Consider the following 14,350-nt stretch of genomic DNA (forward strand, 5'->3'; position numbering starts at 1 on the left):
AAGGAAACTTTTACAATTACTTTAATCACTGATCTTTTGCAAGATCCACCCTCATCTTGATTAAATCATAGTTCACTTTATCTTGTAATAAATATGTCCAAATGGCTTGTTGTTAACAATTTCCTTACTTCCTCAAGTAATTTCACTTAATAATGTTGCTTGCTGGTCCAAACTAAACATCTCATAATCATGATAATGTTGCACCTCAGTGTCATACGAACATCCAAATGCTCAAAGTGTGAAGCACATGTAAACAACCACCAATAAGGCTTAAGGTATGTAAACAAACTTACAAAATTCCCAAATGTGTGACACAAGCCCACAATGTGCTGATGGGCCTAATCAAGGCTATTAAAGCGCAAATAGTGTGAGCAAAAACTAGCAATGCCAAAGTGTGCATGAATCAAGGCTAACAATACAAAACACACATCACACGTGAAGAAGCCCAAATAATGCATCAACACATGTGCACACCTCACACGTATGAACTCCGCGTAAAAAATCACCAAGGAAGCTCAAGGTGTGTGAATAAATCAAATAGTATGTCAATGCACATGAACTAATCCCCAAATATGTGTGAAGATCCATCTCAAGGCGGCTGAGCCTTTAACCAAAGGAAATGATGCATGTGCCCTTATAAATCTATTTGTCTTTCTAAAGGAAGCTATTGCAATTAATTTAATCACTAATATTTTGCAAGATCCACCCTAGGAACTCCTTAATCATCTTGATTAAATCAAAATCATCTTGATTAAAATCAAAATCCAAGTCTTAATCTTACAACAGTTGTGTCCAAATGGCTTGTTGTTAACAACTTCCTTCTTCCTCAAGTAATTTTCGCTTTCTTTTCAAATTGTTTGAAACCTTGTGGTGTATGGTGCACATTGGTCTACCCTTGTAGACTGGGTTTGATTCCTAGCAAGGTTCTCAATTGTATTTGCAATATCGAGTACACAAAATCTTGCAATGTTTTCAAAATTAAGTTACAATCTGCACTCTATCTTTTCCAATCACTTTCTTTATCAAAACAATACTCATGTGACTTGTTTTCTTAAACTTTTATAATATTAACACTAATCTTTGAAGATGTCTTCTCAAAAGGAAGTTTGAGATAAAGGATTTGGGAGATCTACGCTACTTTTTGGGAATTGAGATCATTCGCACACCTAAGGGTATTTGGCTATCACACAGACATTATGCATTGGACATATTGTCCAAGTATGGGATAACTGATTGTAAGATAATCTCGGTGCCATTAGATCAGGCTTAGTGCGAATGTAGGTTATGTGTTGGAGGATCCCACAATGTACAAGAAGATTGTGGAGAGTCTGATCTATGTCACGGTCAGTAGGCTAGATTTGAGCTACACTGTTGGCTTAGAGAGCCAGCTTATATGCAGGTTCCACACAAACCACATCTTGACAGTGTGCGACACACACTTCGATACTTGAGGACCACTGTTAATTATGCATTGTTTTATGGAGCAGGTGTACCATTGGAGCTATATGGATACACATATGCAAATTGGGCAGGTAGCATTTCAGACAGGAGATCTACCAGTGGATTTATGTTTTCATTAGTAGGGAGTGCTGCTATGACATGGAATATCAAGAAGAAGCCCACATTCTCCTTGTCGAGTACAGAGGAAAAGTACAGAGGAGCTGTGGTGGTAGCATGTAAGGTAGCTTGGTTATGCAAAGCTACTGATTTGGGGTTGCATGTGGAGAGAAAGATTGTCATATACTGTGACAATCTTAGTAGTATACAGTTGGCCAGGAATCCAATTTTTCATGCGCAGATGAAACACATTGAGAAGCATTACCACTTCATCACAGAGAGAGAGTCTTGGCAAGCGACATTGACTTGGCCTACGTCCACACCACACATAGGATCAGGTTTGCTAACATCTTCACAAAGGCATTGGGAGCTGAGAAGCCTCGCAGATTTTGAGATATGCTTGGAGTTCATGAGATGGAGTTGAGCCTTAGGGGGAGTGTTAAGATGTAAAGCTCAACATTGGCTGACACTCACAAGGCGCCTGCATGACTGTTCAACATTTATATCACTTGTGGGTTTGGTAGCTGGCACCGACATATCTTTGCCATAGATTCTACAACTGGACTACATTAAGTAGTCCACATCTACCCACTCCTATTAGCGTGTTCACATTATGGGCTGCTTGTATATACTCTATTATGTGTGTTAGTCACTTTATCTTCTTTGTAGACCTTTTTTGTTGTGTGAAGAAGAAGAAGAATTTTCAACCTCTCACCTTGTGTGCTCTCTTCTAGGGTTTTTGTGAGTGTGTGTGTGCTTGCAAGAGCTCAAGATCTCTTTTCCCCTATATCTTTTCAGATACAAGAGTATTATCCTTGAAGAGCCTACATTGGATGGCACTTAGAATAGGAGACCTACTTTGGGTTGACCTACTAATAACCAAGGGGATCAAGATGAATTTTAATGTCTCAAAGATAAGTTGGTATTCACCAAGTTCAAAGGTGAAGGCAAGTCCAATAAAAAGATTTGAGAATGGGTAAACAAAATGAACATATATTTTTATCTCAATCCAAGTGATAGGGCTAAATTCTATTTGTCTAATCTGCATCTTGAAGGGTATGTTCACACTTGGTTGAGACATCTCTCTTCTAATAAGTATGCAATAGCTTTCAAAGAGGAAATGAGAGCGACCTTCATTTTGGAGTTGCATATAACAACAAGGTCATTAGCATGTGGAATGACCTAGAGCAAAAAGGAGGAAGTGTGAATGAGTATTCACACCAATTTCTCAAGCATTGGTTGAAGTGGTTAGTAAGTGGGACAAAATGATCAAGTACATCAAAGGATTGAAGTCTAGCATTGGTGTGCTGATGTGAATGCACAAAGGCCTCTTTCTCTCAAGGAGGCTATGATGTTAGTGAAGATCTATGATGTTAGCAACAAAGATCTATTAGGCTATGATGTTAGCAGAGATCTATGAGGCTATGATTTTAGTAGAGATCTACGAAGAGAAACACCTTCATGATTGGCACTCCAAGACTCCTTCAAGGCTTGAAATGACTCCTTTTTCACATGAAACCTCCTATGGTGCTACATTGTGTTATAGAATCCCCAAGGTCTATGGAAGGGGTATAAAAACAAATTGCAAAGATGATGATGCTTTTTCTAAAGGCCCTAGTGGGGATGGAAAGCCTCTAAATGGTGTGAACAAGAGTAACCGGATGAAGGAGGATTGTATCAAAAATGAGCTTAAGGCCAAGGGTTTATGCTTCAAGTGTGGAGAAAAGTGGAGCAAATAGCACTACAAATCATGAAAAGCAACAAAGCTTTCTCTAAATATGATTCTCACATGATCAAATGATGAGGGAATTGAGGATGAGGCTGAAAATTTTGTGGACTACTATGAGGATGAGGACCTTTACTATGGTCATAAGCCTAATGGTGACTTCCCTTTTGATCCAAATGGGTCATTTGAGGATGATTATGATGATGGTTTACCCTTTACCTTGTGAAGATGATTATGATGCACTTTATTTTGTAGATTTAGTCTTTGTTGGTATCCTTAGGTCAGAATACCACCAAATATGCATAAAGGATGGTGATGAATTCAAGACAACTTTTAGAAGAAAAAGGGGGTTGTTTCATTTCATGGTTATGCCATTTGGGTTGTGTGATGCACCCAAAATCTTTTAACCATTGATGAACAAAGTGCTCCAACCCTTCCCTTCATTTTTGTATTAGTATTCTTTAATGACATTCTCATCTATAGCAAAGTGGAGAATGAGCATTTGATGCATGGAAGAGAAGTGCTTAAGGCATTGAGGATCAATCATTTGTATGCAAAGGAGAGAAAATGTACATTCATGGCTCACATAAAAGTGGAGTATCTTGGTCACATCAAAGTGGACCCTAAGAAGGTTGAATGTGTGAAGAAGTGGCCTACACCCACTAATATGACTCAACTAAGAGGATCGTTGGTCTTATCTTCTTTCTATAGGAAATTTATCGAGAGGTATGCATACAAAAATAAGATGTAAAGTATTAATAATAGTTCTAGTAAAATTGTGTGTGTGTGTGTGTGTGTGTGTGTGTATGTGGTATCTAATTTACCTAGCTAAAAATTATACAAGGTTTGCACTTTAGAAGTCCTAAAACCAAAATGCATAGCATGCATACATATTAACTATATATAACATCCACTTTTGGTATCATGTGTATTTATATATACACAAAATAAATATTATGTATCTATGTTGTATATATGCTATCTAATTTTAAGTCTCCAATTTGACAAAATAGATAGCATACATATAAGATGAACACTTAGTATGTATCCACTTCTTTTATAATGTCCTAGAAGTAGATACATTATGCACACACCTAATCCACCAGTTTTAATATCAAATCATATCCACCACTATTAATATTGTGTAAATACAATGTGTAAATACAATGGGATACTATGTATATAAAAGTAGATTCCTAATATTCACCCATTTTTCATGTAATGTGTATGTAAAATGGATATTATGTATATAAGATGGATACTTGGTATCCACTTTGGTATCTTGTATACTTGTATGCATAAAATAGATATCTTGCATACAAGATGTCTACCAAGTATCCATCTTGTATATAAGGCAGATACTTGGTATCCAATTTTCATGTCTTGTACACATAAAAATAGATATTGTGCATATAAGATCGATACAAGATGGGTACATGGTAAACGTATTTTGGTGCTTTACCTCAATGATCACTCAAGATCACTTACTTTAGATCCATAAAGTGGAAGCACTTTAAAAATATTAAGGAGCCTATAAGGTGACCCTTCCTACTTCTTTTGCAATGTAAACTCTAAGTGATGTGAGTTAAGAATTATGTAAATGCAAATATTTGTTAGACATCTAGTTCATAGAAAAATGTGAAATTGATTTGGTTTTGTGTGACCTAGGTTCACTCAATAAGGAACTAAACCTTGTGGGCCTCACTTCATCTCACTGGTTAGGGCTCGTTTTATAGATAGGGTCAGTGTGCAAACGGATAGGATTAGTGTGTGAATTAATAAGTGGATCCAGTAAAAATCTAGAATTTCTCTTCTATGTTAAAACTAATGGTTGAAAAACCCCATTGTTGGAGATTTATATCAGACCTAACTTGGTTGGTGTGTTTAGCTAATAACTAAGTTAACATGTTAAGGTCATTAGCAAGGGTTATTTTTAAAAAAATGGAAAGAAATATTTTTTTGAGATCTTATGGACCTTCTAATTTAAAAGAAGTGTTTTACAAGTTTGATTAATGCTGGAAGCTACACTGATCCATTGGAAATGCACCCTTCACATGAAGCTACTCTTATGCCCATTGTAAGGAGCGATTGCATCATAATTTGGTGACCCCCATGACCTTAGTAATAACCAAAATTTTCTTCAGATTCACCATGGCATCCCTTTGAAAAATAGAAGGGTGAAATTATAATTAAGGTTTTATGCCTACACTATGGTGGTTTGGTAATATTAAAAAAACTAGAAAATTTCTTAAGAATCACCATGGCATTAATCCTTTCAAAAAATAGAAGGTTGAAATTATAATTAAGGTTTTATGTCTACACTATGGTGGTTGGGAAATATCAAAAATATTTAAAATATGAGAAAAGTCAAACTTATCAAGCTTATTCTCATAGCTTCCACAATGTAGAAATTTTTGGAACCAGTGTGCTCTTATCAAGAAAGGATGATGATGACAAAGCATAATAGAAATTTCTTTGTGCTACCCACTTTATATGGTAATGTGATCATCACCTTTTCCTACACATTTGTTGATGTTTATTTGGCTCTTAGTAGCTGATACCTTCCTTTTACTAGCCATATCTGTCTTTGTCTACAAATTATACCTGATTCTAGTTCCATGTCCATGTACCACTCATTGGAATGCCATGTCCATGTATAACTCATTAGTATATATCAAACTAATAACATTAATATGGTTATGCACAAATCTCTTAGTGTAATGGATGTACCAATGATTGGTATTTCCATGGAAAAAATGATTGGTATGTACATAATAAACCTATGTTGTACAGATACCTTTCTAAGGCACATGCCAATGTTACTTAAAATTGTATAGTTATGATTAGAATGCTAGCATGGTAAGGAAAGCTTATATAACTATTTATTAAAAAAATTTAAAACGATAATGTAGTTTCTAACATTAATTCATTTTCTTCGTGTGTGACTGCATAACAAACTATAACAACATTGTTATATCTTCTACATTATAGGAGGGTGTCTTCCTTATTTAGAGGCCATCTATAATTCTCATACATTTACTTAAACTTTGCACAAGCCTCTACTTCACCTCTTTCAAAAACATCTATGATTAACTCTACATCATGTACTTCAAATAAGGAGATAGACATATGAATATTCATAGCCACCTCTTCCAAAAAAGAGGAGCCACATAATTTGGGAGCCATAACACTTTGAAGAATATTAAAAATAATATAATCAAATAGATTAGGAAGCACAAAGATAATAAGCATAATAATCTAAAGGACAAGACATACTAACTAGTCTTTGCATTTCAATACCTCTATCACAAACTCTTTAGAAATTTACATGTGTTGCTTGACCATACCATGGATCATCTAATGTTGTACGACAGAGAGAGAGAGAGAGAGAGAGAGAGAGAGAGAGAGAGAGAGAGAGAGAGTACCTACTTTCCACCATGGCTTGATCAAGTATTCTTTTATGACATCTCAATCCTCCAATATTGTGCCTTCACTCCTGCTATAATTGGCTACAAGAAGCATACATATAATTGGCTACAAGAAGCATACATATAAGTAAGCAAAGAATCAAGCTATCTAGGCTTTTAAATTGAAACATGCACACTTGACCTAGTCAAGGGCTTCCCATTTACTCCCTAGCCTAAGCCTAGGCTACTCGATGGCTATCTAGCTAGATTTTCATCTATATAAGTTTTGTCTAGGCTACTCGATGGCTATCTAGCTAGATTTTCATCTATATAAGTTTTGTCTAGGCTACCTAGATCTTATACCTACTTGCCAATCGTGCATGCACAACATAATTGTACATGGCTAGCAAGTCCCGTACATGAGTTGTACAGTCACACACATGCACAAGAATGAGAGAGAGAGAGAGAGAGAGAGAGAGTGAGAGAGAGAGTACCTACTTTCCACCATGGCTTGATCAAGTATTCTTTTATGATATCATGGCTACAACATAATTGTACATGGCTAGCAAGTCCCGTACATGAGTTGTACAATCACACACATGCATAAGAATGAGAGAGAGAGAGAGAGAGAGAGAGAGAGAGAGTACCTACTTTCCACCATGGCTTGATCAAGCATTCTTTTATGACATCTCAATCCTCCAATATTGTGCCTTCACTCCTGCTATCATTGGCTACAACAAGCATACATATAAGTAAGCTAAGAATCAAGCTATACTAGGCTTTTAAATTGAAACATGTACACTTAACCTAGTCAAGGGCTTCCCATTTACTCCCTAGCCTAATCCTAGGCTACTCGATGGCTATCTAGCCATATTTGCATCTATATAAGTGTTGTCTAGGCTACCTAGATCTTATACCTACTTGCCAATCAAGCATGCACAATATAATTGTACATGGATAGCACGTAGAGTACATGAGTTGTACAATCACACACATGCACAAGAATGAGAGAGAGAGAGAGAGAGAGAGAGAGAGAGAGAGAGATTTTCTTTTAAAAACTTATAATACTTACAAAAAATGAAAAAAGCATGGATCATCCATTGTTTTCATGTATTCAACAACAAGATATAATAATAAGAGCCTTTTTAAAAGCCAAAACATATGAAATAATATGACATAACTACTTAATAAAATTATTATTTTACCTTCCACTCTCTCCAAAATGTGCCGACTACAACACCAACATTCGAATTGGGTAAAAGAACTGCAAAGAGGAAGCCATGACTAGTGGATACCTAAGGCCACTCTGATGACACAAGGATATTTCAACAAATGAAATATCTATAAAAGAGCTTTGAAAGTCTCTCTAAAACATTAGACATAAAATGTAAATGATAAATAATCTCTCAACTATATATCTTTTCAAAAAACGTTGCATTTTCATTTTTGGTCTCATCACTAATAAAGGCTCCAATTTTTCACATACCTTGTGGACTACATGATGTCTACTTAGCCATCAAAATTTATGTATTTGTCTCATATGAAGAGTTTCACAGCCAAACTCTTTTTCAAGTTCATGCAACATGCTAGTCCTTTTTACACTCTTTGAGAACAAAGAAGCAATAGAATTCACGACTTCATCTATATGATGTGCAATAGTTGATTGGCTTTACCACATCTATATTGTAAGATTCCCCCCCAACCCCTCAAGATGTCTAGTTTCTTCCCCTGTAATCAATCCCCTTTTCAGAATAATAAAAGATCTTGTTTCTACCTGTTTTGGCTTAGAGAGAGAAAATATTCTAGAGAGAGGTAACTCAGTTTTTAGATATCTTTGGATGGAAAAATATCCTTTCTTATTAAACTAAATTCCCCCGAAACAGAAGTTTAAAAAGAATTTCCTAAGGTACATTAGAAATAAATTATAATCTGCTCAAAAGGCCTTAGCCTAAGAGTCCATATTTTCTGAAAATTTTGGACTAAGGTTCTGAGGGACCAATAAGATTAATCCAAATGTAGGGAGGAGATAAATTGAAGAAATAAAGAAAACCCCCCCAAAAATGAGTAAATACTCACATAAGATGAAGAGTGGACTAAGGACCAAGGAAAATAGTTAAAAAACTGATTTTTGACACCTCAAAATGGGGATTCCCACTCAATCCCTCAAGCCAAAGGAAAGCTCACAAAACTCGATGTAAGTTATTAATTCTACTTTTTTTTAAAATTCTAATCTATGGTTTTCTGAATTCTTTGCATTTTAATGTGATTATGGATTATAAGCCTTGATGTGAAAAGGCTTCCCCCTTCTCTTCATTAAGAATTTCAGCCTTTCTTTATCCTAAAATGAGTAACAAATAAATTGAGTTAAACTTTTCCTATTGATTACTCTTTAGAAGTGAAAATTTGATTAGATTAGAGTGCTTTATTTCATCTTGGGATAAATTTTAAAGTAAATTTAGAATGTAAAATTTGAGAAATGGCCAGCCATACAAAGGAGGTTATGGCAAAATTTTCTTAAATTTTGTGGAAATAAGTTTTATCTTTATTATATTCAAAACGAATAATCCCCGTCGTTTGTGCATTCTAAAAGAAATTCTTTTTATTTTAAAAGTGTTATTCCTATTTTATAAATAAATAGATGCATAAAAGGATTTTCTTTGATTATAAAAGTGTTATTTTCATTAGATTCAATTTCTATGCATAGAAAGATACATATTGGATATTTTTATTATAAAAGTGTTATTTTCATTAGATTTTAATTTTATACATAGAAAGATGCATATTGGAAATCTTTTTATTTTAAAAGTTTTATTCCTATTAAATTGATTTTATGCATAAATAGATGCATAAAGAATTTTTATATCAAAATTAGATTCTCTTTAATTCTATGTTTAATTTTCATGAATATTTGATAAATGAATAAGTAAATACTCTGAGAGGGAAAACTCAATCGTTTCATATTCACTCGGTTTGTAAAGAAGAAATTCAAGAAATCTATCAAAGTAAAAATATTCAGATAAATGGTTAATTTATTCCTCGTCAGAATTCGTGATTAATTCAGAAATCAATTAAGTGAATATTCAATGAATGAAATTCAGTAAATTAGTAATTGAAATATCACCCCCTTTTGAGAAAGAAAATTGAGGAAGAAAAAGAGATGTGAAGTAAATAGTGATGAGATGTGCGATGTGAATTAGATAGATGTGAATGAAGGGATGCATAGATGTGATGTGAAGAACAGAGGTGATGAGATGTGAGGTAAATAGATGTGAAGAGATGTGTGATGAGAATCAGATAGATATGAATCAAGGGATGAATAGATGTGATGTGAATAGAGGTGATGAGATGTGAGGTAAATAGATGTGAAGAGATGTGTGATGAGAATCAGATAGATGTGAATGAAGGGATGAATAGATGTGATGTGAATAGAGGTGATGAGATGTGAGGTAAATAGATGTGAAGAGATGTGTGATGTGAATGAAGGGATGGATAGATGTGATGAGAATAGAGGTGAATAGATGTGATGAGATGTGTGATGTGAATCACATAGATGTGCATGAATGGATGGATAGATGTGATGTGAATAGGGGTGAAGAGATGTGAGGTGAATAGATGTGATGAGATGTGATGTCATGTGAATCAAGATGTAAATGAATGATATGGGATGTGACTGGATGTATGTGAAAGAATGGATGTAAATGTATGTAAAAGAATGTGATGTGGATGTGTATGCGAAGAAATGTGATGTGATGAAAAATGATGTGATGTGACAAAAGTATATGTGGATGTGAAGTGATAGATATGAATGTATGAATAGATGTGGATAGTCGTATAGGTGAACGATTGGATGGATGTGTATGAATGAGATATAGTGTGGACAGAAGTGATGTGATATAATGTGGATAGTATGTATGTGATGGGATGGTTATGAGAATGTATGTGGTGGTATGAATGAACGAATGTGATGGATATGAATGAATGAGATGTGATGGGTGTAAATGGATGTGATGTAATTGAATGTGATGGACGAGAATCGATGTGGTGCATGTGAATTGTGATGTGAATGATAATGATGTGATGAGAAAGGGAATACAGACGAAATAAATGAGGAATGATGTGGAACATTATGGAAAGATGAGAGTTCGCTATAGAAACTGTATTTATGACCTGTTTTTTAAAATGACTGTTTTATGTCAAGAATGTTGGGGAAGCATTTTGACCGTCTTGTGAATGAGGTCGTGGAGACCTAATCTGATAAAGTTGCAATAGCCGACGGAGAGTCAACGGAGGACGTCTCGCGTAGCAAGGTCGGCCGAGGTCTTGACCAACCTCGGTTTGATTAAAATGGTGAGCTTTCGGTACAGTGGATGAGGGACCAAGGAAGCGGCCTATGAGTGAAGCACTAGGTGACCTGCGAAGGATCTTAGAGGGTGCTGACTATACGGTGCTCGGGCTCTGGGTCACCAAAGATACCCACAACACGTGCTTTGTGGAAGATATTGGAACAAGGAGTAAGAGTTGTTTTCTGAATTCGGGCATGGATCTGGTTGATTGACCTTGCTAGTCCTCAACGGATGAGTCCATGGCTCTTTTATATGAATCCGTTGGTGGTTGATCTTGCTGATCTTTAAGAGAGATTCCATTTTGATATGTGAATATATTGTCAAGTACTATGAGCTAGGAACCATCGAGTGAACAGGTGGTGAGCATTCTGGTTGCCAATGATGCCATAGGTACACCGATGAAAGAATGTTTGGAAATAAGGATTCAACTGGAGATTTTGAGGATTATGATCAGTGACACAATGGTATCATTAAATGATTGTTTTTAAAGATAGCTGATTCTGTGAAAAAGGCAATTTTATATTAGGTGTGTAAGTGGCGTGACTAGTTTTAAGTTTGCATGAATATCCAGCTAGGGGGCCTGGGAACTCTTTTCCCTGGTCTTCGGGACAAACCTAACCAAATTCCTAATTGAATCCCATCACTACAGTGGTTGGGTGGTTGGCTAACCCATGGGACTGGATGGGGTTAGGCTAGACTGATGGATCCCTAAATTGAGACTCAATTTTGTTATGGTACGATAGATGAAGTAAATCCCGGACAAAAATTGTTCTATGGAAAAGAATCAACGGCTGTGTCTCTCAATGAGAAAAAAAGTGTTGGTCTCTATGATCCAAGTGTAGTCTTTTCTCTGATCTGACTATGGGGCTTACGGGTTCCGTCATATCAGTTCAGTGAGTTAAGGCTTTTGACTACGTTAGAGAGAAATTATCCTGGAGGAATTGCCCGTGCTTTTCGGGCAAGGGAAGTTTTTTCGGGTTCGGTATTGGAAGAACCGATCGATTAGTCTCTTGTCCGGATATTTGTGGGCGAGGCCCCGAGTGTGGGACCCTGCCCCATGCAAGAAGTGCTACTTCCGCTACTAGCACCCCTGAATTTGTTGCGCGATGGGGATAGGGACCTACAGCTGGTATCAGAGCAAAATTGGCTAAAGTGTATCAACTGATGAGCCAAAAATGTCAAATTGATGAAGTAGCAGTAAAAGGTTAAAATTGTGTGATAAAATCAGACAAATTATTATTCAGACTGAAATTCATAAATTAGTAATTGGGTCTTCAGGGGGAAGTACCGCAATTATATGGAAGCCCTGACTTGCTTGAGGCCTAGACATGATGGTATTTACCTTATAATTCCAAGGACCGTGACTACCCGTATATACCGAGGGTTTAACTGTAGCTCTTTACTGGCTGTATATACGAGTAAATCTAAGATCTTGAAATTATAAGCAAAAATGCTATCCAGATGATGAATTCAAATGTGGTTGATATGATTTTAAAATTCTGCTGATGAGTTGAATTGGATTCGGATTGAAAAAAGATGATTCCTGAATTTTGGTTGGAATGTAATAAGCTGAACAAAACCACAATGAGGATGATTGGGAAGAGTCCCTGTGATGATGTTCATAACTAGAATGATGATAATGACTTCAGCAAATCACTATGAGATTAGTGGATTGTGCTAACAAATTGCTACAATTAAAAATTGACCCCCAGTGGATCAAGTTAAGGGATAACAAATTAAAAATCTTTATAATTGAAATTCCTATGGAGAACTGTTCAGATGGAAATTTTGATCTAATGAACCATTATTGTGTTAAAGATATGAATGAGATGTTCTGAATGAATTGTTATCCGATAATGAGTTCTATATGAATATCTTTATCCCATGATTTTGTGAGGAACTGACCAATCTAAAGAACCCCAGAATCAGTTGAATCTTAAATCGGAATTGAATCATAAATAAAGGGACTTGACAAGAATTTTCGTATTGATAGGAGTATGGATCGAGGTCGATGTGGTAGAAATGATAACCCCCAACTCGACGAGGAAGAGCTCGACTTGGATGTTCATAAAACTCCTCATAGATCGCAGCGTGGACCTTTCAAGGGTGAAGGGGAAAACTTGGGTGAGCTATGGAAAAGTGGATCGAAGCAATGGAAGAGTACGTCAATGTCATTGGGTATAATGAGAAGAGCAAAAAGGCTCTTGCAAGACTGAAGATAGTAGAAATAGCCACCAGAGTGGCATGGAGAAACCACTGCGAGACAAACCATGGATTGGAATACCCAGACATGGAATGATCTCAAAAATTACCTAAGGACGAGGTTCTGTCCTCTCGGCTTTTTGGAAACAAAGATGAAAGAATTCTTAGAGTTAACCTAGGGGGCGGAACTATTGAATTATATCACCAAGCATTCGCTCTCCTCCTCAAATTCTCGCCACCACTGGATGAAGAACAGCTGATGGCCAGGTTCATTCGGGGACTGAACGAACCTTTGAATATCCTGGTGAAGAATGCCAAGCCAGTTTCCATGGCCTAAAGCAGTGCGGATGGCGAAGGATTTCACCAAGGCCTTTTGATGTCAAAGTCCCGCCGAAGCCAACACCATCACCTTTCAAAAGGTTTTTAATTCCAGAAGGTGATTCCAACCTTCCGCTGCCTAAAAAATATCAGGGTCAAGCCTAAGATATGGGAAGTTCCAGAATGGAAGAAATGTCCTTTTCTCGAAACTCAATCTCCTAAAATTCAACTTTAGAAGTTCCACCCTTGAACAAGGGAGTGAAATGCTATAACTGTCAAGGATTTGGACATCACAGTATGTATTGCCCAACACCTTTTGGATCAAGGTTTTCGGGACAGGGAAATCAAGGATCAAGATTCCAGACTCTAGCTCCTTCCTTCCAGAGTAATCAGGTTTTCGGGACAGGAAAATCAGGGATCAAGATTCCAGACTCTAGCTCCTTCCTTCCAGAGTAATCAGGTTTCTTTCCGCCAAAATCAAGAAAATCCCAGAGGGTAGACCCTCTAACCAACCCACAGTCTCAATCCAAAGTAATGCAAGACCTCCGCCTCAGAATAGGGGAAGGCAAAGAGAGATATTTCCAAATCGACCGTCCACTTCCAAGGCAGTAACGCTGGAAGTAATTGAAGAACAAGAAGAAGATGAAAGAGATCATACTCCACCTGCGAGATGACATCTTGCATTTTTCAAGTGGGAGAGAATGTAAGATTCCTCCCCAGCCCCTCAAGATGTCCAGTTTCTTCCCCTGTACTCAATCTCCTTTTCATAATAATAAAAGATCTTGTTTCTACCTGTT

The sequence above is a fragment of the Cibotium barometz genome, chromosome 34 (assembly GCF_041138505.1).
Source record: "Cibotium barometz isolate CiBa-2024 chromosome 34, ASM4113850v1, whole genome shotgun sequence".
In the NCBI taxonomy this organism is placed as follows: domain Eukaryota; kingdom Viridiplantae; phylum Streptophyta; class Polypodiopsida; order Cyatheales; family Cibotiaceae; genus Cibotium; species Cibotium barometz.